Genomic DNA, 25,202 nt, shown 5'->3' with positions numbered 1-25,202 from the left:
GATTTTGGTGGCTAAAGCATTTTGTATGGTGGTACACCAATCTTTGCTCATTTTGGTAGTGTTAACGATTGGGATTGGATTTTCCAATTCTCTCGAGATGGATAATAGTTCTTTTGAGTCGGATGCAGCGTTGCTGATCCTTGTATTGTAGGCATTCGCTTTGGTTGAAATTATGGCTGATTTATAACTGTTATTTGATAGATTCAGGCATGGAGTTTTTCCTATTGGCATGTTCTAGTGCATGTTTCCCTCTTCTGAGGGCAACCAGATCCTCATTAAACCAGAAACAGGACCGTTTGTCAGTGCGTTTTGTTTTAGTGGTGAATGGTGCTATTTAGTTGATTCTGGAGGTGAGACAGTTTTTATAGATATCTGCTAGGTGACAAGGGTTATCACTGGAGATTGTTGCAGTATCTAGAGCTTTGCTGAGCAAGGGATTGATGTGGTTTCTAACTTCATGGGTGAGTGTAGATTTTTGTTCAGCGGGGGGGTTCAGCAGCGGTAATGATGAACTAGATGTTGAAGTGGGCCGTCCAACTGAGTGGGGAGATAGAATCAATATCGATGGTGGAGTTACGCGTGAGGATCCAATCTAGGGTGCTACCCTTAATATGGGTAGGGGCATTGACGAGTTGTTTGAAACTCATGTCCTTAAGAGCTACGTGGAGGGCTTCTGCTTTGGTATCATTACTATCATTGAAGCCTACGTTTATATCTCCAAGGATGACAGATTTGGTGTTGGGTTTGATGAGGCGGGCGGGTACAAGGGTGATGTCTAATTCAGGCTGGCTATTAGAGTTTGGCGCTCTGTATATGACTATGAAATTAAAGGTGGTTTTATCATTAATGGCAAGTATAGTGTGGAGGAGTTCATAACCATTAGGACTGCCGATAGGGCATGCTCTTAGGTGGAGGTTGGTCTTAGCAATGATAGCAACACCGCCTCCCTGAGAATGAGTCCTATTTGCTCTGAGTATGGTATATTCCGGAGGGATCGCGAGTGAGAGAAGAGGGCCTGAGGCTTGGTGCAACCAGGATTTGGTGACGACTAGGAAATCTAGTTGAGAGTCTAATATAAGATGATGAATTTCAGTGGCGTGGGCTCCTAGGGAGCGGGCATTGATGAGTGCACCTTTGAGATTAGGAGTGGAATTTTGATTGGTGGTGGTTGATGTATTGGAGTGCTTAGTGTGCGAAGTGAGGTGGGTTTGTGTAAGTTTGATATTGATGAGAGGATGTGGATAGCAGGCTCTCGGGGGTTCGGTTGGCTTGTGAACAGTAGAGTTGGCAGAGGTTCTGTAATCATGCCTATGAGTAGGGGACCTTAGGCGGTAACATCTGATATCACCCAGAATCGGGAGGGATGGTGGTTACCAGTACTAGGTTGGATTTGAATGTGCTCTGTAATGGGTGGCATGAACTGAGGAGTGTGGGAGTATATACTGTCATGTGGGCTATAGGTGTTAGAGTGTGTGGTGGCTGTAGGAAATGGTGTTGTGGTTGGAACAAATGGAGTGGGGCACATGATCGGATAGTGTTGGGGACAAGCAGGTTTGGCTAGGCCATTCTTAAAGGTAACAAGTTGATTACCAAAGCAGGGTATACTATTGTCCACAATGCAGAATGGAAACATAGTGAGTGTAGAGCAGGTTTGCATATAGGATAGAAACAGCGCTAATAGCTGCATGGCTTGCATATCACTGTAAATTATAATGGTGGTACATATACTTACTATGTAATTAATAGGAAGTGGGCTTCCAAGACTGATAGATGCAATAATTAGCTGCTTTTTGGGAGCTGCATAAATGCGCGGTATGTCAACCATTAACAGTCAAGTCAAATGCTAGTTGGTAGAGTGCCAGGCAGGATGCTATCCGACCTGCAACAGTTTGGTATAATTGGCAAAGTGATGTTGTGTGCGGTGCTCATAGAGCGGAATAGAAGTGGGCTATCGCTAGACTTGATGTGCAGTAGCAATAATGAGGTTTAAGAAACATTTAGGCATATCAGCGGGTACAGGAGCATACAAAACGAATATGAGAGCTGCAATGAAAGGCGGACAACAAAGCAACAATATGAACTAAGCTAGCGGGTGTTTACTGTGGACCTACTATGCCATAGCAACAATGAGATTAAGAAGCGTTTAGGTAGAACAACAGAGCATACAATGCGAGTCTGAGTGCTGCAATGATGGGGAACAGCATGCAACAAAGTGTAATATGCTAGTATGCTATAACAGGCCATATGACTATGGAATAAAGGTGTGACGACCAGGCTCTTAGATCTTTTATGGTGAATTGATTTATGGTTGGTGGTCTGAGGTCACCTGGTATCTCGGAATTCAGGGGTCTTGGGACTAGGGCAGTTGTAGGGGCTATAACTCGTGATTGGCTGGGTGGGGGTTGGAGGCCTGCTTTGGTCTGTGTTTTAGAAAATGTACACCAAGGTTCCCAGTGCTGTCTCGTGGTCTTGCAGGGCACATTTATTCTAGAACACACATATTGGCAACAATTATAGAACGAATAAGAGTTTCTGTAAAAGTCAGCAGCATGGGCCTCTCTCCTCAGCACTTGGGCCTATTCAGATTTTCTCTTCAGGCTCATGGCCTGTATCTAGCACACTACATACTGCTTGGCTGTGCAGGCCCTTTGGCTACTTAATATCTACAAAATGGTGTCTGCTCATATACACGCACTATGTCTACATTTCTAAATTGTGTACAATATTATGATTATGTCGGGACCTTTAGAATGCTCCCCAGGTCTATTATAGTTCTTCCAATGGGGTTTGCCTCAGCCTAAAGCGCCTAGCGGGGTGGGATGGATTTGCTCCCTTCCCAACAATGGGACAAGGTGATATACCCTGTAACACAGAGGAAGACCAAGATGGCACTCAATGGGATTCCAACAGCACTAAGAGTTCTCACCTTTCTGTGAGCTTGGCCACTCCTCAGGAAGCAGAACCACGCAAAAGGTTCAATAAGAGCTTTATGAAATGCAGAGATAATTCCCCGGATGACCCCTTCGATCCAGAACTGCTACTCCACCTGAGATCCTTAGTGCCCCCACCAAAGGTCGCAAGGTAGTTGAACAAGTGACTACACACGTCTCCGAATAAGGAGGCAAGGAGCAAATTAAAGGCAGAATGCCCTAGACCTTCTCTGCTGGATAAAATAGCTGACACTTTGGAGGTGGACCCCCATATGTTTACATTCATGGCGAAGTACAACAAGGACCGGAAAAAGGGCATGGACATGCTCCACAATTCGGTAGGTCCATTGGCCAAGATCTTACATGTTCATATTCTAGCTGGTTGGGCACAAAGAGTGGTTTTTCTTATAGGTAACACCAACTGTGTGATCGAACATCGATTTTAGTAATGATTGACCTGAAACTCAGGGAGTTGGTGTCCTCTGAGCCCGCTGCTGCAACTAAAGGGCTTTTGTTTGGAGAAGCTTTCGTCAAAAACATGCCCAGATTTGTTAGCACCTTCACTGCTCTGGGCAAAAGCTAGTCATTGTTAAAAAGAGTGTTTGCGCCCCGGGTATTCGCTAGGGCTGACAGAAGCAGTGGCCGCTCCGCCAGCCACTGATGAGGCCAGAGGCCCTATAGAGGAAACTACTGGCAACAGCAGGACGACAGAAGTCAAATCAACCTGATCTACAATTAGGCACTCTCAAACCCCACCTTTGTTAATATAGGATTTGGATCATCCCTGATATTGCCCATATATATCATCACTAATTAACATATTCAAAATGACATTTTGAACAAAATCTTTCATGACTTTGTTCAGTTTTACTGATGACCAGTTAACAATACAAACCTATTTACCTTTTTCAAATAAAAAACAGACATTTAATCTCACAAGCAGTGAATAAATCAGAAATATTTTGTACTTCATAACTTTTTTAGTGAATATGTCCAACATAAGCCGGCCCTCCCATCGAAGGCACTCATCAAAAGCTCCTGTCCGAGCCTGTTGGAGCAGGGAGGAGCAGGGAGGAGCAGTAAGCAGTGTCCATCCACCCTTATTTGTTGCAAAAAGTGCCTTCCGTGCATGATTGCTCCTGCAAGGTAAGAGACTGTGCATCTAACCCCTCAACATATAGCGGCAACGAACATGTCGCAGTGTGAGTTTTGCCCAGACTGCTGTAAAGATAAACAACCCCTCTTAACTCTGGCAAGCATGACAGCACAACTAACTTTGAAGCAATAGCCGCTGGAGGCACTCCTGCCCAACACGCCCTGCCTAACCTACCTCTCAGTCCACCTCCACCAGCCCTCGATCCGAGGACACATTAAGGTAGCATTCTGCTCCTTATCATGGCTCACACCCATCACTGTTTATTTGTTATCCCTATCGCCCGTGTTTACCAGACTCTTCGCCGTACCCTACATGTGAAACAATGGGCCTCATTACAAGGTTGGCGTCCGGTAAAATAGATGACGGTATTACCATACCAGCATCGTTTACTGGACCAGAGTATTATGAGCAGTGATGCCGGTGTCTCCGGCATTGGCAGGGACCCCCTGTGACTGGGCTCTTCTTTGCCTGTATGAGCGTTGACACGCAGCAGCTGTGCCAGTGACACCAGCATGCCTCAGTTAAGTGCACATTCAGAGGTGCACGGACATGCAATTACCAGCATGCAGATGCCAGTAATAACGGATATAATGATGCCATTAACACCGGCATCGTGGTGCAGCCGTTAATATGAATCTGGTGTGTAGAAATCTGCCACAGGTGCACACAATCAGCACAGGTGGAGGCAATGGAATCAGGCACAGCACAAAAGGAGCACTCCCCCAACCCTCCCAAATCCACAATGCTACCATTAGCTCTTGTAGTACTGGAGCTGGAGGACATGCCTGCACTGCTACTCTTTGAGGAGGCAGTAATCTAGGGAAAGCAGAGGAGGCGAAGGAGGAGAAGGAGGCGAGACATTCATGATGACCTTGTGAGCCTCATCAATATCTGGACAGCCATCCCCCCCTTGCTGAAGGTAATGCCTGTGCTACACTTCCTTGCCACAGGCACTTACCATCACACAGTGGGGCAGCTGCATGGAATTCTCCCTTGTGCTCGACCAGTTGCTAGATGCACTCCTGAAACAAGCAAGGAACCACATAAAGTTACCACAGACTGCAGAGGAGGTGACTGCAACCAAAATAGCATTCTATGCACTGGCAGGCATGCCAAATACAATTGGTGCCCTCGACTGTAACCATGTGGAGCTGGTTGTCCGGCATGCTGTGGAGGTAGTGTACCACAACAGGAAGCTCTACCATTCCCTGAATGTCCAGACGGTGTGCAATGCACACAAAATCATCACGCATTGCTGTGCAAGATTCCCTGGCCCTACACATGATGCCATGGTACTGCGCAACTCCACGCTTCCCTGCTACATGGCATGACATGCTGCAAAACGTACCTGGCTGCTGGGTGAATTTTACCACAGGGCCATGAGGGGATGTTGATTGGGGGGGGGGGGAATCACAAGCAAAGGCAACGTGTCTGCTGGCTGGGCCATGAGGGGTGTTGATTAAGGGGGGGAAATCACAAGCATAGGCAACGTGTCTGCTGGCTGGGCCATGATCGGTGTTGATTGGGGTGGTGATCACAAGCATAGGCAACATGTCTGCTGGCTGGGCCATGATGGGTGTTGGAACATAGCACAGGATTGCATGTACGAGGGGCACAAGTGCACACCACATGCATGAATCCATAATCACTCCTGAAAATAGGCATAAGCATCACCATGAATGCAATGAAGTGCAGATAGACCTTGTCGGGCAATAGAAGGCAAAGTCGGAGGAGGAATCAGACCTAGATAACTCTACATCCCCAACTTGCACAATAAAAAATCACACACATAGAATGGAACAAGAACACACAAAGCATCCTGGGTTCCTAAAGCTGTGACCCTAGTAAATTAAACAGAATGTGGAACACAGCCAATGGATGCAAATGGGGCATGCCTATACACCTGTGCGTTCATGCAAGCAACATACACACTGCTCACACCAGCATATGCATCTGGAACATTATAAAATATGAACCACAGGTACCCCAATGCACCACCCTGCAGTCACAATGCATGAAATACATGTGATCTCAGCAAAGGAAATCACAAGTCATGCTGCCATGCCTGAGCTAAATCCAACTTCCACACAGAGAAATCTTAGTCACTGCACTCAATCCACAGGTACACCGCAATTCAGTGTGCATGTCATGTCACCTTAATGGACACCTCCAATTACAATGGGTCAAGTATGGAAACGATTACAATCATCAATGATTTACCACCACTAACATATGATTGAGAGGAGCAGGACTCATCCGAAGTACCTTATTCCCTACATGCCAGTCCCCACCCAGCCGTATCACAGAAACATAACCCTTCACCCGCGGCCCATACCAACAATGTGAATCTGCCTTAGTCATATGGGGGAAGGTGTCAATGGACATGTACATGGTGACATCAATAAGTAGAATGCATAACGTGGAAATCACTGTGTTTCATGAAGCACATTAGGCAAATGTGTGTTTTGTACTGTAAATGCATAGGCCATTTTTATTGGAAACACATCAATTAAATATGAGGACATCAAGGGCTTTTGGACTTGATTTGTGAGAGTGCAGGTTCAGAATGAATGTTCCTTGGGAAGTCAACAGCACCCATCCCCCCAACCAGGGATCTTCCCTAAGTACACTTACCTGGGTCTTTGAATGAAGAACATGTCATGTGCAGTCATGAATATTCTGTTGCATGTAATCAGGGCCATCTTAAGAACTTTGGGGGCCCGGGGCACGGACAACTCTGGGGTCCCCTTCCAACAGACCAAAGGAATTAAGGGATATAGAATATCTAGTGCACCGCACCCCGTATCACGATAACAACCCGTAGCTTGATATGCTGCCTTGCAGAGATCAAAATAAGCATGGTAAACTCCCATTCAGATACCTTACCCTCTTCATTCTTGTTGTAATCAGAGTGATACACAAGTAGCATTTCAAGGGCAACATTAGCAGTCTACGACGAGGGTACGTGCGTTCAAGCATAGATACAGCAAAAATGTCATCAACAGCAGCCACGTGGAAGGTATACTGGACATCGTATATTGGAAGGCCACGGATTTTATGACAAAGGTACACATAATCCAGAATAGTCAAACGACTCAGATTAGCTGCCTCAGAGACACCAAAGGTCCTCAAGCATGAATACAGGCGACCAAGGGAAGCAAGGATAAAACTACACATACTATAGCATAGAGAGTGGATGATGATTTGAAGATACCAGGAAGGTGTATGTATACAGACAGACTAAAATTAGAAGTGGGACATGGTTTTCAAGCAGTGTTGCCATTCGAGAGCAAAGAAACAGGTGGCTGTGGTGTGTAATATATCAATGTGCACTATCATTATAGAGAAAGCAGCACTATGGGCCTCATTACGACCCAGGCGGTAACCATGGCGCTATTTGTGCCATGGTTGCCTCCAAAACCTTACCGATTCCACCATGGTGAATGGAGCAATTACCGCCCCATTCCAAGGTTGGCGGGGGCGGTAATTTCCCATTCACCATGGCCCTTCCCCATTCCATTTGAGACCCCATAGGGCTCAATGGGAATGGGGAAGGCGCTAATAACGGTACCGCTAATTGCGGTATCGTTATTAGCTCCAAAGTCCCTTTGCGGGTCCTGTCCTTAACGCCTGGTAAAACCAGGCATTAAGGGAGGACCCGCAAAGGGACCTCAGAATAGGGCGTTAAGGGATTACCGGCACCAGTGCCCTTACCGGTACCGGTATTCCCTTACCGCCCGGGTCGTAATGAGGCCCTATATATAGCCAGTGAAACCATGGGTGAGTCTTTTTTAAAGATCATACCCTGAGGACGAAATCACTCTGAAGGGCTGACAATTTTGAAAGGTTTAGGGACTTGCAATTTTGACAGGTGAGGAAATACAAGATTAAATGAGATACCCAGGATCACACATTCATTAAGAGGTTAAGCTGGGATTTGTACCTACTCTGCAATTTCTGCTCTTTACCAATTTATTTTCTAGTTTTTACCTTAAACTAAAATAAACCCATTTTACAGAACTGACTTGGAAAATATGAAAATCACATAACCCAATATAACAAATGTACAAATCAAAACGTTATAGAAACAAATAATGCAAAGTGGGAATGATTCTAGCTTCATTGTCTCCATCATCAAGGAAAGTATATAAATACCAGCATACTAATAGATGATACCTTAAAAGATTTCAGATAGGTTTCTCGTTTGTATTGTAAAGCTTTAAATACACCCCAAACACAAGCGTGTGCAATGGCATTAAAAAACGGGCAGACAAATCATTGAATTGTACAAAAAAGCAAACCGTTTTGTTGTCACATAAGCAGACCTTAAAATATGCTTGTAAGAAGCCTGCAATATCTGGCCTGCTCCCTTTTGTCTAGAACGCCTTCCACTCAAATGGCCTACATGATAGAAAAGATCAGGTAATTGGCCAAACAATGCCACCAGTATGTGAGAACCAAACCTTTTCATAGAAGGCGGTACAGTACTGTCAGTGATATAAGATTTGTCGAGGATCACTGTATCGTCTGCTGGTAAAGCCAGGAACCAAGCATTAACGCTTTGGTTTCACAGTCTGGAATTTGGATACATAAACACCTCTAACACTTTATTGTCATCAATGAGGGTGCCTACCCAGGCTTTACAACTCCTTATCTAAACAAACCAATTTCTAGACCTTACCTATACTGACACTATGTTAGGTTATATAGCAACTGTACAGGTACATTGGTGATGATAACACCTAGAGTGCTATATATCAAAGTACATATATATGAAGGCTTAACAACTTCATATATTTGAAATGCTGAGTCGGCCTTGCTGGAATTTGGTATTGTAATCTTGCATATGAACGCAAATCTCTGCAATGAGTGCTTAACACACTGAGCTATCCTCTGAATCATTGGGGCCCTCACATTTATCAATATGTATTTCAACTTTGGCTTTTGCACATGATCAATTTAATCCCCACAGAAAGGTGAGAATGCTACATGTGTTGTGCCACGCAAACTATTTATACCACCGTGAGCATAGCATTACAGAAAGATAAGATCAGAACAAAATGTGCTTGTCAACAACAGACAGAAAATAGGCTTAGCCATATCAGCACACCATAGAAATTCCTGATGTGTAATACTTAATTTTGTTGACTTGGGGAAACTGACTTTTAAAAAAAAAGAATAAGGCTCCTTCTTGGGGCCTCCTCCATGGTGGGGGCCCAGGGCAAGTGCCCCATTTGCCCTCACATAAAGCAGTCTCTGCATGTAATCATGAACACTGTACAGCAATGCTAACAAGGAAAGTACCCTTCCTATTGTTCCTATTGTTCCCATGCAGGTGATGCCGGGTATTCCCTGAAGCCGTGGCTCATGACACCCATCAGGCAACCAGTCAACAGGCACGAAGAGGACTACAAACGTACACATGCACGCACTTGTGTCACAATTGAGCAGACATTTGGGGCTGTTGAAGGCCCGGTTTCTCTGCCTCAGCAGGTCCAGTGGGGCACTCATTTACGGGCCAGAGAAGCTGGGCAAAATTGTGTTAGTATGTACCATGCTACACAACATGTGCATCCGGTGCAACGTACCCCTACCCCCTGAAATGGACATGATGTCACCTGAGGATGAGGATGATGATGATGGGAAAGATGGTGGAAATCATCAGCGGCACAATGTGAATGAAGGGTGTGCGATATGCCAAGATTGAATTGCCCAGTACTTCTGATGGACTGGAGTATGCAAGGCACTGGCCATGGGTCACACTGGGCACTGGGCACTGTACATAATTAAATTGACACACACTCAAGAATCAATGTACAGTCATGTGTTTTTCTTACTCACACCAGCTGTTTTGATCAATTCTTAACTATGTACATATTCTCATTACTGAACTACAACCAGTATCCGATTGAAATGACCCCACACCGCCTCCCTCACCACCCCCACCCATAACCCCCATCACCACTACCCCAACACCCAATACCCCAAAACCCCCACCCCACCCCACCAACCCTCACAACAACTGTACTACTACTCCATCCGAACATGCGCTTGTGAGTACTACTATTCTCGCCCCCTTTTTGGAGGAGGGGGGTGAGCCTCTGTGCTGCAAACAAGTTGCTGTGAGCGACGCACAGGCCTTGTTTGTGATGAACTGGCCGGTGTCGTGCTCGATGATGGACCGGGTTTGGGGGTAGTGGTGACATTTCTTTGCTCTGCTATAGCGGTCACCAACTGTGTGATGGTCTGGGCCATGGCAGCATTACTTTATTCCCTTCCTCCCACAGCGCGCCTGGCCAAGCAATACATGGCCCTGCTGACCACCCTTGCATTGTCTTGCAGATCTCCCTGCATGGCCTGCAGTGTTGCTTCTGTGTCCGTCACGTACTGCCTCACCATGCCCTGTATAGCCTGCTGCCACCCTTTTATGCATAACAGTCGCCACTCGATATCCCCGATGTACTGTACACCAGGTGCTGGCACAGGAGGTGGGGTGTAAGGGCTTGCAGGGCTCAACACAGCTTCCTCGCTGTTGCTGTCAATGCCACTGGCCTCCACTGTGCAGTGGGCACCTGAGCCATGTACAGGTTCACCACGTGGGCTGGCTGCCTGGGTGGCGTTGATTCGAGGTCCTCATGATGGCTGTGGGCTGGGGAGTCTACCTCCTCCTCACTGTGCAGGGCAGATTGGGCAGCCTCACCCTGCTCACTCTGCACCGCAGATTGTGCCTCCTCCAGCTCACTGGGCATGGGGGATTTCAGCTCTTTGACTTCAAGTGGCTCCTGTGCCCCAGATGTGGATGTTTGCCGGGGGCCTTGCTGCCAGGAGTAGATGTTGGCTGGGGGGCCTTGCTGGCAGGTGTAGATCTTGGCTGGGGGGCCTTGCTGAACAGAGTAGATCTTGGCTGGGGGGCCTTGCTGAAGGTAGGTGGTGCCTGCTGGGCCTGCTGGCCTGCCTGTGTGTCCTCTTGGTGAGGAGGGCTGTGGCGTGGACGGTGTGGCATGCTTTAGTCTTGCCGAGGAGGTAGACGGCTCCTGGCTGGAGGAGCTGTTCCTGTGGGGGACAGTGAGCAGGGCATTAGTCATGGGCGTGCATACATCCGACATACATTGATGCTAGTACATTCAGAGTCATACACATTCTAATCTACATGTTGGAGGGCCCGGCACTGTGCACACAAGAATGGGAGGGCATGCATTGTCGGAGAATCCTTCTGGTGCGGCCATGTTGTGCATGGTTTCTGTTGGGTGGCCTACAGGTGTCTAGTGGTTTGCGTGTTGTGGCCATGCCACAGTGGCTGTGTGCCATGTGGTGTTTAATTGTGGAACTGATGTGCTCCCATTCTGTACATTGATGCATTGATGTTTACACTGTGTGTATAGACATGGTGGGTGTGCCAGGTGTGCAAGTGGTGGTGGTGATGTGTGCATCATGCCATGAGGTGGTACGGTGGTGGGGGCTGCAGCTGTTCCGTGATGTGTATGTGTGTGTGCGCACGCATATGGTGCTTGTGTTGGCAATTACGTCTGAGATGTGAGCAGAGAAGAGAGAGTTGAGTCGAAGATGACACCCAGGTTTTTTGCCTCGCAGGAAGGCAAAGGAAGAGGGCCCAAGGCAGGCAGCGAGAGTGAGAGAGGGAAAACAAGGGCAGGTGTACCAATAAGCATCTCTGTCTTACTGGCATTAAGGCAGAGCTTGTTGGAGGTGCACCAATCCTGAATCGTGACTAGACAATCAGGAATGACTGAGAGAGGAGAAGAGTCTGAGGGGAGCCTGAAGGAAAGATCAGTGTCATCTGCATAACACTGAAACTTAGAGGAGAAGGTAGATATCAGGTGGGCCAAAGGGGCCAAGTAGAGGTAAAACATACAGGGATAGAGTGTAGAGGAGGAACCAAGTACTGCCACTCCAGCGGCCCCACCTACATTACCTGAAAAGTATGAACCAAAGTATGTGACGTATACTGAGCAGGTAAACCAGCAAAGAGAAGAGGGTGGGCTCTGTGCAGTACCCATAAGAATACCTATACCTAAGAGAATATGGGAAGTAAATAACCCATTGAGGAAGCCATACCTACATCCAAAACAATATGATGGCCATTAGTACGAGATTCCTGATGAAGCAAAGAATCTGAATGACCAGGATGAATGGTGACGTCATACAAAGCTGAATTGACTCCATATAGATGATAATCAGACCAGAGAGGCAGACGATGTATAAGGAACAAAGAAGTGCCAAGGATAAGTGACATTTTGAGACCAAGATGAAGATGTCACAAACATGATGAAGATACTTAGTTAGTTTAAACGTGTACAGATGCAATGAAACACAAGCAGCAAAGCAATCATGAAGCTAGCCACATGCTTTTAAATAGTTAGACTGTGGCAAGCGCCTACATATACATATATACTTCATAAATACATATGGATTAAGTAAAGAATTAATGTTTCCACTACGTATTAAGCAGGCTTGAACAACGAGGAAGGCCTCAAGTCAGTGTCACAGTTACAAAAGCAATTGAATTAAACAGAATATATTTCAGCTAAGGAGTTAACTGATCCAAGAAAGCCAAGGTTTTATCCAAACAAGAATTGTCTGACATTGGATACAATTAACGTGAAAGAACAGAAGCTCCTGTTCAAGAAGGTCAGGCGAAAATAAAAGATGTCAGAGGACTATTGAAGAATAAAATCAAATACACCAAAAGGTTCAATGCGTGGTGTGCAGTCACGTGATGGAAGAAAGTTGAATGGATGAGAAGATCACACCTACTCACGGAAGCCAGACAATACTCATACTTCTTAAAAAGTCCCAGAGAACAGTACAAACTAAAGACCAGCTTCAAAGTACTAATTGACACTGAACCACTGAGGTGATGATGGAGTGTATTTTTAATTGGTGGGAAGCTGGTGTCAAGACAAGCTCTCCCGCACCTGGGTGTTCGGTCTGCGTGCTGCTCACATAGGTGGAAACTTATTGATGGGGGTTAGATGTCAACCAATTGTAGGGGACCACCTATGTTGGGGGTCCTATAATTTGTGTAGCCAATGGGACATTCATAGTGGCCATTTTGAAGGAAGGTATTAGTTGCCCCACCTGATGTTAAATATCAAATTATTTTTCTCTGTTACTCTATACAGATATAGCACCTATGCTTAGTTGTTCACTTAGAACCAATCCCACTTCCCGATCTTTTTTTATTTAAACTTCTTGTTATTAGTGGTCACATCAGATACACTAGCGCCATTTCCACATCATATTCAACACATCATACAAGGATACATCTCTTAATCGCAGTAATGTAATACAAGCTACATGGAGGTTTTGTCATCAGAAAGCATTTCACACAAATACACCCTAAAGGGGGCCCAACTGTCCTTTGGTCGAATTGTACCGGGCTGGGTCAAAACATACTGCTCCTCACATTCATTAACTTAAGTCAATTAACAAAGGAAAGTATTTATGGTTGGCGTAGTGGGACTTTTCCAGGCTTGCAGAATGCATTTTATTGCCACCGCACAGGAGACATTGAATAACCTTCTAGTTTTTTCGGAGAATTTACTGATGTCCCCAAACAAATATTTTTGAGGTGTCAAAGCAGGGAGTATCTGTGTAATTTCTTCCAATATTCCAGCCACCATTCCCCAGAACCCCGGCACAGCTGGGCATTCCCAATACATATGAAAGGATCCCACCTGAGGCGATCCACATTTGGGGCAGTCCCCTGAGCAGTCTGCTGTAAATGTGGCCACCTTAGCCTGCGTATAATGTAGCCTATTCAAGATTTTAAACTGGATCAGACGCAGACCAGCGTTGAGTGACGCATTTTTTGTAAGCGCACAGTATTTACCCCATTTCTCTTCACCAATAGGTATTTGTTGGTCTGCTTCCCACTTATCTTTGACTCGGTTTGTCGTGTGAGTGTGAGTCTGCACCGATACATACAACTTGGAAATCCCCAGACCCTCTCTCGTTGTAACTAATTATAGACATGGGTGTAGGGGGGGGGTTCATCAGGGAAGAGCTGTCACCGCTCATGAAATGCAGATCTCATCTGATAGTACTGAAGTGTTTTAAGTGGCCCTCCAGCCACCGCACCCACAAAGTCTTCCAGAGTCACAAACTTCCCATTTGGGAACATATCCCCCATCTTGATTTCTCTATTGGGGTCCCAGGTTTCCTGTAAATTTACATTGTATGTTGTGGGGATGTCTGGGGAATTCCAAAGGGGAACCCCCGGATTGTAGGGTATCTCTAACTTCAGCCGCTTGTAAAGCCGTCCCCCAAGCCCGGACTGTACAGCTCACTGGATCGTATTCGCATGAGTCTCTATGTCATGTATCGAAAATAATCGATTGAATGTCTGTGGGAGATGTGGTGTGTTTCTCTATCCATGTAAGGGGTGACTATCTGATTCATCATACCAATATTTTGCGAATTGTGCTTGAGCAACCAAATAATAGAGCTCAAAATCCGGCGCAGCAATTCCTCCGGTGCAGTACAGCTCAGTCATATTTTCCCATCCTATTCTAGCCATCTACCCATTCCATAGAAATGTTACTACCATGGATCGGAGTTTAGCGAAAAAGTCCTTGCCAGGCCATATGGGCACATTCACAAAGAAGTATAGTAATTTGGGGAGAACAATCATTTTGAGAATTGTGACCCTGCCATACAGGGAGATGGGAGGGCGCCCCCACATCTGAAAATTAGTCAGCAATTGTAATGCATGTTCGTGGTTGCCAGAGTACAAAGTGGGTCTACTCTAGAAACCAGAACTCCCAGGTATCTAATATGTTGTTCTGACCACTTGAATCCACACGTTATACCTGGACATTTTATGTCCCCATATCCTCATGTCTCAGTCTGACGGTCGCTTCCATAGGGTCTATGGTTAAGGCAAATAATATGGGCGAGAATGGACAGCCCTGCCTAGTGCCCATGCCCAATTTGAACAATTCAGAAATGGTCTGGTTAGTTAGCACTCTGGCCCCAGGGTCAGCATACAGCAGCCGAACATACCTGATACAGTTAGGGCCTATTCCAAATGCTTCCAGAACTGAAAAAGGTAGACCCATGAAACCGAATTGAAGACCTTTTCGGTATCAAGGGATACAGCGACTGCGCATCTATCCGGGTCTATTTGTGCCATTATTCCAAATAGCCTACGCATGTTTAAGGCAGTGGGCCTTGTAGGGATGAACCCACATTGGTCCGGGTGGACCAGAGTAGGTACAATTGGTAGCATCAGGTTCGCCAGTACCTTTGCAAATATCTTAGCATCGGCATTGATGAGCGAAAGGGGTCTGTAAGACGACATGTCCTGTGGTGGACGTCGGGGCTTAGGCAATACGGTTATTATAGCCTCTCTCATTGTCGGGGCCAATACGTTTCTCACTAGGGCTTCCTCCCACGTTTTCAGCAGTATAGGAACTATTTCCATTCGGAAATCCTTATAGAATTCAGCACTAAGTCCGTCCGATCCTGGTGCCTTCCCTGACAAAAGCTCCTTAATTGCTTCAGTAATTTCCTCAGCAGTGATCGGCTGGTCAATCGCCAATCTATCCTCGACTGGGAGCTTCGGGAGATCAAGCGCTGCTAAATAGGTCTTTATCTCAGTGCAAGACGTTTTATCTCTGTTTGCATAGAGTTCCCGATCAAATTTAATACATTTGCCATTTATACCCTCTTCCCTCGTGACCACCTCCCCTTGGGCTGTCCAAATACTGGCAATCGGGTTCAGTTGCCGTTCGTGTCTTATCAAGTTGGCCAATGATTTCCCGCCATTGTTCCCCTCCCCATACCTGCATTCCCGATTAGGGGTGGCTATATATCGTATCTCTGTAATAGCCAGGTTGTCAAAGTCTCTAAGGAGATTGTGTACTTCAGCAGGAGTGTCTTTGTTATGTGTGCAACTGTAAGTTTCTTAAAAGGTGTTTAATTTGCTCTAAACCTCCCCAAGCTCCCACTGTATACACTTAAGGAGACCCGTGGATTTCGATATCAGTGCTCCTCTGACCCAAACCTTGAAAGATTCCCAGATTGTGGAGAACTGATCAACCGTCCCTATGTTGTCAGTGAAAAAATCACTATGGAAGGATTCAACCACATTTGGATCATTTAGTATCCCACTGGGCATTCTACATCTCCTTACAGGTATGGGGGTGTCTCGCAGCATAAGTTCCAGCAGCACGGGGAGTAATCAGGTAGCGTATGGGGTAAAAACTCACAATTCTTCAGTACATCTGACATATTTGAGTAGAGGTAGGAACCAATAGTCAATACGCGACTCAGAGTCATGCACCGAGGAGTAATATGTGTACCGCCCAATGTCAGGGTGCAACTCGCGCCATGCATCCATTAATGACAATTGTGGAAGGATTTGGCCAAGTGTTGGGTGCTGTCTTGGTGAGCACCCTTACTGTTGTTGTGGACCTATCTAGTGTGGGATCAAGAGCCACATCAAATCTCCCCCCCATATTATAATGTATGTGTTCAGTGAATTGAGAATCTCAAATATAATCAGGTAGAAGCCTGGGTCATCTATATTGGGTCCATAGGTATTAACTAATGTTACTTGTTTACCTGCAATTTCCCCCCCCCCCCCACAGACCAACACATATCTCCCCAGTGGATCTATCCTATTTCCCTTGGTCTGAAAACCTAGTGAGGGATGTATGATCATGATTGCTCCTCTGGATTGGGTGCAATAATCCATGTAATACTTTATTTTGCCCCATTTGGGCAACATGTTCATGTTGGCTGCCCCTTGTGTATGTGTCTCTTGCAGCATGAAAATCTGAGGGCCATGTCTAGTGACATAGTTCCCGACTTTTCGAGCCTTCATCGGATTGTTTAACCCACGGACATTCCATGACAATAAGTGTATCCTTAGCCCATCACCAGGGTTTCATGTATGTGTATTGTGACAAACTCTTGTCCCCAATAGTTCTAGCATTTGTATGATGACAGTATCACCAGCATCCGAGAGACCAATAATTTACTAAACTCCGAACATACAATTCCCCCAACTTCCCACCAGAATCCCGTATCATCCAGTGGGCATTAACAAACCATGCCCTTCTCCACCCTACAACCCTCCACCATCCACATCATCTACCCCAACTTGACGATGGTCCCTTTTAAACTGTGGGAGCTCTCCTGAAGGTGCCACGTTGCCATCATGCGGCCACCAAATTGGCCTCACGGACCGTCATCAACAATACGAGGAGCCCCCTGCTGTAGCCAAGAAACATTCCAAGCAAAAGAAAGGATATCAGTGCATTCCTTGGTCAATCAGCAGGATCTCGTCTCTCTGCCGCAGGTGAGGGTCTGCACGTATGGTCCAATCGGCGGTCTCTGGGTGGCAAGGTTATAGAGACCTCAACATAGGCCAAGGCAGCGGCCGTGGTTTCAAAAAATGGCACCCTCCCCCCATGCTGGATTCTTATCTTGAGCCGTAAATATTAATGCGTATGGGATTTGTCGTGCTCTCAGCAGCCGCTTGACTGGTTCGTATGATCTTCGACTGGCTTGCACTCCCACTGCCAAATCTGGGTAGATATGAATATGGCTTTCCTCGCAATGTAGTGTTCCTAGTTCTCTTGCCATTCTAAGGATTGTATCCCTGTCTCTATAATTGAGGAGGCGTGCGATGATCGTGCGTGGCGGAGCCCCGGGTTTCGGCACAGGAGCCAAAGTGCGATGCTTGCTCTCGACCAGGAAATGGTCCGAGAAGGAGTCTGCTCCAAAAAGAGTTTTAAGGAGGGATTCCACCTGCTGTTCGATTGTGCCCTTGCCAAATTTCTCAGATACACCCACAATCTGAAAGTTGTTCCTCCGGGATCGCGATTCGAGATCCTCACATTCGGGAACCAGGAGTGTCAAAGACCAGCCCGCAGCTCCTGATCTGACGGCCGTGTGCCACCCAAATCCTACCTCTAGCCTGGGTTAGAGCCTCTTGGATGTGCATTCAAGTAATACCACCAACCACAGTCCCACAGGAGTGCCCAAACGCACGTGCAAACCAGTCGTATCCGAGTTTAGTACAGTTCAGCAGAGCATCTCCATTTTTGGGCTCACAGAGAGAACGAGCCACTAATTAGAGGCAAGTCTAGCCCCTGTACATGCAATGTGAGTAGAGCGAGTGGACTGTGTTCTCCCACGTTCTAATGTGCCAGTTGCTCAATGTCCTAGCATGTTTGTAGCACAGTTCAATAGGATCGTATCAATCCCACTGAGAGCCTCACTGACAACTTTCAGATGAGGCCAGTTCCACTCCTGTTTTCAATGTGCATGCATATTATTGCTTATGCACCATATTATTAATTGTTCATATGTGTCTAGATATGGGTCAATGTCTGTCACACCATGTCGGCCAGCAGGAGTAATTTACTCGTTCGCGCACTGTTTCGGGTCCACGTGTGTTGGTGGTCGACACAGTACCCTAGACCATGGATAGGATTTTATCCGCGTATTTCCCCAATCCAGTGTTGGTTATGGGCTCACCTTCAAGGCAGCGCCAGCCCACGCCTCGCCCCGGGGAGCGAACAGATGCACCGCATTAGCGAGGACTGCCCAGCGCGTGCCATTCGCCACCCACTCACCTGCTATGCTGTGGCCTTGCTGATTAAATGTCTGAGTCACGGATGCTGCACCCGCACTGGGGTGTGGGAGCCGGTCTTTGCCATGGTCCAGAACCAATTGTCCGGTCCAACGCAGTTGCTCCTTCCAGAGACCTTCAGTCCGCCAGCAACAGCCGTTTAAATGCAGCAGTAGCTCTGCTCCTCATCGCACAAATCATCAGGCATCGGATACGAGCCTTGGGGGGTTTATTCCTTGCATGCGGATGTGCGGTAGCTCACTCCGTCTACCAGCCCCCATCCAGTCGCAGAACCTGAGCGCAACTCCACTCCAGGCCCCTCTTCTCTATGATCCAGCAGCATAGAGTATCTGCGACGTGAGCTAGCGGGTCCCTGGTTCTCAAGTGCGGCCAACACCTCTGCCCAGCCATGGCAAACAGTACACATGGTGTAACTTCGGGAATATGTCTTCGCCGTAGATAGGATTTTAACTACGTGTGCCCAAGGCTTCACTTCATGACATCAGCCGCTTGTTGCTCCACAGGCGGCTCCAGAGCAAGATTTATTGCCAAAAGGATGTTAGTCAGGCCGGAGCGCTCGTATCAGGTGGCCATTGCATTCGTGCACAACAGAGCCCTCCCTTCCCGATACATTTCTGAAGTTTGCAACATAGGATGACATTGGTAACGCAGGTCAACACGTCAGTTATGACCAATTATGGATTTAAGAACCCAGATTTTTAATGAAATGATTGAGAGTTAGTGTATTGAGCGATTGCTGATGTTCGTTGTGCTCCATGTTTTAAAGACTTGCATTAAAACAGACAAACTTTTGCCAAGCTATTTGTGTCATCTGAATTATCGATGTTTGATTATAATCTACATCCCCATCCATCTCCGGGGTATTGCTACTCATCTTAAAGTGCTGGAAGCCTCCAGTTCAAGAGGATGGAGCCCTGGAGAATGCCACAGGTAGCGAGAGAGGCGGTTGAGAGAAGGGGAACCAAATTGGACCTCGGAGGGGCAGTCCAAGAGGAAGGAGGTCAGCCACTACAAGGCCTGATCCCTGATGCCCAGATTCTCACAGACTCAATTGATCAGGGTGGCTTGGTTGACTGTGTCAAAAGCACAGGATAGATCATGAATGATGAGGACAGAAGGAATTCTGGAATCAAGGTTAGAGAGCAGATCTTCACGGTTGTTCAGGAGAGCATTTTCCATGCCTCAGGCAGCTCTGAAGCCAGACGGATGGTAGTGGAGACAACCAACAGATTCAGTGCAGAGAGTAAGCTGGGAGATGGCCAGTTTTTCCAAGTGTTTTCTAAGGAATGGGGTGATGGAGATTGGGTAATAGTTTGCGGGCAGGTAGAATCGTCATATTGCTTCTTGAGGAAGGAGTGCAGAAGGGAGTGCTTAAGGTGAGAGGGAAAAGTTCCATTGGTGAAAGAGTGATTAAAGAAATCGGCCAAGGCTGAAGCATGGCTGTCAATATGGTGGTTGATGGTTCTGGAGGAGCAGGGGAGCACCTGTTTGGATGACACTTTCATAGATCGGACTTGTCTAGAAAGCTTGCCAGGTGTTGTCAGAGGGAAAGAGGGGAACGGAGGAGCGGGAGGGATGGCCAAAGGGGGGCAGAGAGAGGAAGAGGGAGGAGCGGGAGGGATGGCCAAAGGGGGGCAGAGAGAGGAAGAGGGAGAGGCAGAGGAGATAGAAGACAAGATTCCCTGGGTTTTAGCAGAGAATTGAGAGGCCAGAGCAATACAGAGGGCCTGGGAGGGAACAGAAGAGGTAGAGACTGTAACAGGACTGGCCAGTTCCTTGCAGATTCTAAATAGTTTGGCCGTGTTGTTAGAAGCCGCAGAGACACCGGCTTGATGTGTGCTCTCTTCTGGGACAGGACATAGAGTCTGTATTGCCTTAGGAGCATGTAGCAGGCCAGTTTGTCAGGGGATGCACTCAAAGCCCTCCCCTTCCTCTCAGCCAACCTGCACTTGCATTTCAGGCGGCGAGGTTGGAATCATACAAAGAGTTGCACTTGGAAGTATGCTTCAGCTGGATTCCCATGACAGGGACAAGGATGTCCATAGTGTTGGAAACAGAAAGATACAGATTATAAAGGGCTGTGTCAGGCTGTGAGTCAGCCACAGCGGTAGGAGCAAAGAAAATAGAGGTAAAGGCATTCCCTGACACATGCTTCATGGGCCAAATGACCGAGAGTGCTGGAGGGGGGCTTTGCCTGAGGAATAGAGAGGTTCAGATGTGAGGAGAGTAGAAAGTGGTCAGTGCAATAGAGAGGAGTGGCGAGCGGGTTAGAGAGGGGAACGTCTGAGGTGATGATAACATCCAAAGTATGTCTGGCAGAGTGTGTCGGGCCAGAGGGCAGAATGGACAGAGAGAGAGTGTTGCAGAGGTTGCAGAAAAGCCTAGAGGAAGGATTAGAAGCATCCAGGTGGATGTTGAGCTCTCAGAGGAGGAGGAGTTGAGAAGTATAGGCAGCGAGAGAAGAAGATAGGTCGGCCCATTCAGTGCGGAAGAGGGCGTCCTGGCCAGCTGACCTGCAGATGGTGGCCACAATTAGAGAGAGGCCAGGAGAGAGAGAGAACCTGCAGACCAGGCATTCAAAGGAGGAGTCATAGGGATGACAGAGGCCGTAAAACACTTCAGAAAGATCAGAATGGTTGGTTCTGTGTTCGGGGAGGTTCGTGTAGCCCACAGGGAGGAGAGTGTCAAAACTTGTGACAGAACTGGCCTAACATGCCTTGCTGAGAGCAAGCACATCTAGGTCGAGTACTTTGAGGCAGTGACAGATGCCAGAGGAGTGTTTGACAACAGAATGAGAGTTGAGAGTGGTGATGTGGATCAGGTTGAAACATTTGAAAGACTTCTGTGGAGGGGTACAGGCTTGAGGTACATCCTGCATAAGTGTTAAAAGGGCCCAAGGGTGGGCAGAGGAGAAAGATGGCGGTGCCAAAGAGGTGGTGGAAGGAGTAACAGGAGAAGGGAGGAAGTTGATAAGACGTGTGAAATGCTTATCAAAAAGGAGGAGATTGGGATGAGGGCCCTGAACCAATACGGTGCCATTCAGATAGACATTAATGATTGTCTTGGAGGAGCGGAAGGGGCTCAGAGGACCTTCCACCTAATTCCACCATTAATAGGAGAGGAGGAGAAAGGAAAGAGAACAGAGACCATATGAAGGGTCCATAGGTCTGAAGAAGGGAATACAAAGAAGATGTCAGTGAGAGTCCATCTGGAGAAAGAACTGGTGTAGGTATCAGTGATAGGGAGGCCTGGGTTGGAGTCCAGGATGTCCCTCTTGAAATTCTTCCTTCCAGACTTAGTGAGAGCGATAAGTTTGAGATAGATGAAGCAGTTAGAGAAGATGGGAGTGACAGAGAGCACCATAAGGGGTGCGAAGGATGTAGGTGGAGGGGAAGGGAGTGAGAGAAGAGAGAGAGACATACAGCCCTATGGCACACAAGTCAGAATGCACATGGGGAAGAGGAGGGGCATCTGGGTCACAACAAAGGAAGGCACAGGGGGAGAACAAGTAACTCACAACAATGAATTGTGCACCTTGTGGGGGGTATCTAGAATCAGTAACAATGACACAGTTACCGGAATGCCAAACACCCAGATTCGACTTTCCGAAGGGGGAAAAAAGGAAAGTTTTTGAGCACAGCACAATACAACACACCCAGATTTTACTTACCTGATGAGTTAAAGCAAGTCGATGTCTGCCTGCAGGCTACGTGCTACCATGGCAGACACAGTAGAAATGTCATGTAGCCTCTGTATAAATATCAGCAGTATTTTTCAGTATAGCCATTGAATTTAGCTGCATCTCTGATTATAGTGTGACAAATCTCTCAATGTTGTCACTTCTCCCTGTGAAGGGGACCCTTCCCATGGGGCCAGGGAGGTGAGGCTGCTGCCCGATAGTCCCCTTGGGGGTGGTATTCACTAGAAGGATCCCATTGGTGGGAACCCCCTCTCTGGGAGGAGTGAGGACTGTTGAGGGAGAACGCGGTATACACACCATCATGCTGTTAGATATGAGGTATCCAGCTGTATATGTAGGACTCAGATACCCCCATCCTCTCTTTCTTCTCTTGCTTCCACTAATTTCCTTATACATAGTAATTGTGTTTATCAGGCAAATAACTCTATAACTTCAAAAGTACTGTCATGCGGAAGAGCAGAGCAATGCAGAGCCCTATGCAGATCCAATACGAGCATGCTAGCTATTTGAAGATAGAAAGCAGTCAGGAAATAAACACTGGCAAGGGTCCCTCATGGGGTCGCTTCCGCCCCAGAGCAGCTTCCAGCCAGGGAGCTGAATGCTGAGGAGAGGTCCCTTGGCAGACCTGGCTGCATGGAAAAGAGAAGCAGAGAACCGCAAGGCAGGGAAGCACCACGACTTACATGGTTGTGGGATCCGGGGTCCGGTGGCAGAAGCAAAGTCTCCTGAGTGGTCCAGGCAAGACCCAACATGTGAAGAGAAACCAGCGGGATACAACCGCTGAACACTGAACGAAGACTGCGAGAGCCCAGCCAAACCTGTCTAGTGTTGCCAAGGAACAGAACCTTTGCAGACCAAGCACAAAAGTATTCAGAGGGGGTCCGGAAAGGCACACGGATACCACAGAGGCTGTGGTTGGGAGGAAGTGCAGAGCCATCTGCCTCGTCCAAGTGGGAACAAAGAGAGACACAAGTTGAGAATGGAGGGGGTGTAAGAGTGCCCCAAATAGACTGAATGAGAGGCCTTCCAGGATAGTGAAGGGGTCCCAGTTAAAAGTAATTGCAAAGCTGAAAGAGGGGCCAAGCACCCAAACACTGAAGAGAGACAAAAGTTGAGAATGGAAGGAGTGAAAGAGCACCCGAAAGAGACTGAAAGAAAGGCCTTTACAGGATAGTGAACCAGGCCTAGTTAAAAGAGATTGCAAATCTGAAAGAGGGGTCAATAACCCAAACATCAACAGAGCCAGGTGGGGTGAGAAGAGACGGGTGGGGTGTAAGAGCACCCCAGAGAGACTGAAAGAGAGGCTTGGCAGGTTAGTGAACCGGGCCTAGTTACAGAGTTGAAAATGGGGTCTTGGACCCACAGAACGAGATGAGAAGTCCAGTAGAAGAGAACCTTTGGCATAATGCACGAGAAGTTCAGGGGAAGATAACCTTTGGTATAAATAATGAGAAGTCCAGAGGAAAGAACCTTGACCCAAAGCACAAGAAGTCCAGGTGAAGATAACCTTTTGCATAAGTTACGAGAAGACCAGGAGCAAAGAACATTTGGCACAATTTTCAAGAAGTCCAATGCGGGAGACTCTTTAGCAAAAGCCACGGAAAGCCCAAGATGGAAAGAAAGACCCTTTTGGCACAACTCACGAGAAGGCAAGAGGAAGAGATTCATATCCTTTGGCGGAAATCAGAACTGTGATAAAGAGACTATTGATAAAAGAGAAGCTGAGGAACGCTTGTGGAAGTGAGACGCCTTCCAAATATTGTTTTGGAACTTGGAACTTTGAACTGCCTAAAGCATCCCAAAGAAGGGAGTCATCCTGTTCTAAGCACGGTGTAGTTTAGGTATAGGTTTTCTGTTGAAGTGTAAGGAACGGAAATAGGTTTACGAGACAGCACAGTGGACTTTATACTTTTGACGGACATTCTGACTCTATCCTTAGTTTTGGTTGAGGCAGGGAAAACCCTCTTAGTCATAGGGACAGGTAGGGTTCTTGCTTATTTTCAGTCCAATATAAGTCTATACCAACAAGCATGCCACCTGTGTGTCCTGAGTCTACTTCTGCACCCATACAACAGCCACTGTATACAAAAATAACAGATTTTTGTGTATAGCCACTGTGTTGAACATAGCTTCATTGAATTCCGCTGCACTTTGAATCTGACACTGTGTTATTTCTAGTTGCCTTTGAGTATATCCCCTGCAATGAAGCTACCTGTAATTTAATGGTCGCATCTGCGTTATTTCTAGTGTTACTTCAACCACGGAACTGTGTTGAACCTAAGTGCCAATGAGCTTTATTGAACCTAGCTGCATTCTGAGTGCAGTCACTGTTTAACTCTAGCTGTGCTTGAACTTCTCCAGCGCTCTCACAATAGCAGCCCTTTGAAGTTCACTACTGTGTTAAATCTAGCTGCATTCTGAGAATAGCCATTGCATTGAATCTCCCTGTAGCCATAAACATGATTAGTGCAGCACCTAAAGCTTTATCTCCTTCCCTAATGTAGCCTCCTTGGAGTACACTGATAGTGGAGCAGCCCCCCCATTAGCCTTTGTTAGCCACCAGATCAGGTGCATCATGCTATCTACCATGAAAACCAACTCCCAGATCAGAGAGGCACTTTGGCACACCAAAAATATGCCCAACTGCTCTGCGGACCCCTTCCACCCTTGCACCCTCCACACATCCAGACCTTGAGAGAGACCTACCCCCCTCAGACACCTTCACACACATGCCACAGATATCAAAGAACCCCCTTAAACACAGAATTTGAAACACCTGGACCCTCTCATCTC

Source organism: Ambystoma mexicanum, chromosome 5q (genome assembly GCF_040938575.1).
Source record: "Ambystoma mexicanum isolate Mex_15411 chromosome 5q, UKY_AmexF1_1, whole genome shotgun sequence".
NCBI lineage: Eukaryota > Metazoa > Chordata > Amphibia > Caudata > Ambystomatidae > Ambystoma > Ambystoma mexicanum.
This window is presented reverse-complemented; position numbering follows the sequence as displayed.